We start from the raw sequence: 2331 nt of genomic DNA on the forward strand, positions 1-2331 counted from the left end.
TTCAGACAATGTGTTTCTTCTTAATATATTTTTGTGTAATTACATCATATTCTATATCCTTACTGTTTCTTTACTCTCTGTGGAATGGGAAGATGTTTTAAGTTAGTCTGAGGTAAAATTTCTCATCTTTGTAACAACATATAGTTTCACAAGCTAAGAGGACACAGCCCTAATTTCAGCCCCTTTTCAGATCTTACTTTGTGCACTACTCCACTTCCAGCCTGCCATTTCACGTCAAAGCTAGCATGGCCCGCCTGAAATAATTTCTCTTGGTATTCTCAGTGAGCTGCTTCAAGCACAGAAAATCAAAACAAAGCCAGATCTTACTCTTGGATTTTAAAAGCTGACTTAGCCCTGTTGCAAAATCAAGTTTTCTTGCTACCAGCCCCACACCTCAGAAGCACTTACACAACACCTCTCCAGATTGGCTTTAGGTCACATTCCCACTCTCTGCAAATTGTAAGTGCAAGTATCAGTATGGCATCTAGCTCTTCTCATAGCTTCATTGTGCAAGTCTTCTTTACTGAATCTTCATAGAATGGTTTGGGGTGGAAGGGACCTTCAAAGCTCATCTAGTCCAACCTCCTGCCATGAGCAGGGACATCTTCAACTAGATCAGGTTGCTCAGAGCCCCATCCAGCCTGGCCTGGAATGTTTCCACCTCTCTCGGAAACTGTTCCAGTGTTTCATCAACATCATAATGAAAAATTTATTCTGAAAGTATTTCCCCTGTACTGAACGCATTACAGTACCTCTCAACATCATGTGCAGAATGATATAGGTTAATATAGCTGCAGCTTTAGAAACTTACTCTGATATATTGCAGGAGAGGTTAGAGATGGTGGTGTAACCCTGGTCCTAAGAGGTCTCAGCTGTACTAGCTCTACCCATTAATAAAATAGAGGCAATCATACTACTTCCCTAATGTGCAATATAGTCATGGTTCCCCTTTCTTTCATACACAGCAGGAACCGTGTCATCTTCCATTCCCTGAGGAACTGTAATGAAAATATGGGAGAGCCTAGATCTGCGTTCTCTCCCACCAGCGAGTAAGACATGTCTCACAAAATGGCCTCTTCATCCAACCTATGGTCCATTATCTAAATTCTGACTCAGTAGCACCAGTCAAATTTTTTCCAAATCACCAGGCTTCTATTTGTTCCCACACCTGCTGGGACCTTTCCCAGAAGGCAAGATGCAGTGCAGTTTCCTTACACCATGTCTGCATCCTCTGCAGTAAAATGGAAATTAAATCATTCCTGTTGTTTGAACACATGGCAGGGGCTTGATGCACAGCCTGTGGCAGTGTGAGCAGCCTTTCATAACCCCATTGCACATGCTGTGCCCACAGAGAACTGCTGAGCGCAGGAAATTCACAAACTCCGGCCTGCATCTTAACAGGCAAAGAGTGTTTGAGGGAGGATGTCCTCCATGTACACAACCCACAGTCATGTAATTCCCTACTCCTGGCACAGGCAGGTAGATCTGCAGAAGCGAGAGCCTTGGAAGCTGTCCATCTGAGCAGAAAACCACTTAAACCGTAAGATGACCAAGGAGAGGAGAGGAGAGCGTCTTGGCTGCCATCCACCCGAGAGCCGTGACTCAGGCGGCAGCAGACTGGAAGAGCTGAAATTGCCCTGGTGGTGCCAGTGACAGGAGGAGACGGGAGCAGCAGCTGCCAAGAACCTGTCAGCCCAAGCCAGGAGACAGGGAGCGCTTGACAGCGGCAGTGACAGCTGCTGAGTCAGTGGCACTGAGAGACAGCAGCTGCTCACCCTGTTTCGTACACAGGCACACAAAACCAAGTGCCCAGCGGGTGCTGGAGCTGATGTGTGACTGAGTCTGCACCACCCTGGGCATGGCAAGACTGTTGGGGAACACTACAGGGCAGGCTGGCAGACACAGTTGCTTTAACAGTCTACATTCTGGGTTTCAGGCACCTGCAGAATTTCCATTATCTGAGCTAACATCAAGGTTTTAACGGGGGAGGGTTGGTGGTGTTTTTTAAACAAGCAATCATGCTGGCTCTTTTGTCATAGCTGCTAAACAGAAGTCCAAAAGGCAAAGGCCTTCTGGAAAACACCAAGGTGTTTGGATGCACTGCTTACTCAACCATTCTCCAGTTGCAAGGGGCTAATTACCAGGCAATACTCCCAATGTTTACACTGGGACAAGATTTTCCATCTACAAGCAGGTTACCTTTGGAATACAGATAACAGTTAAAATCTAGAGTATGTGAAAAGTGGCCAATACCCACAGCTCCACAGCAACACACACTCTGGCACAAGATCATTCTGGCTACATCCATTCTGTGATGGATTTTCCTGGCCC

The sequence above is a fragment of the Patagioenas fasciata genome, chromosome 2 (assembly GCF_037038585.1).
Source record: "Patagioenas fasciata isolate bPatFas1 chromosome 2, bPatFas1.hap1, whole genome shotgun sequence".
Taxonomy (NCBI): domain Eukaryota; kingdom Metazoa; phylum Chordata; class Aves; order Columbiformes; family Columbidae; genus Patagioenas; species Patagioenas fasciata.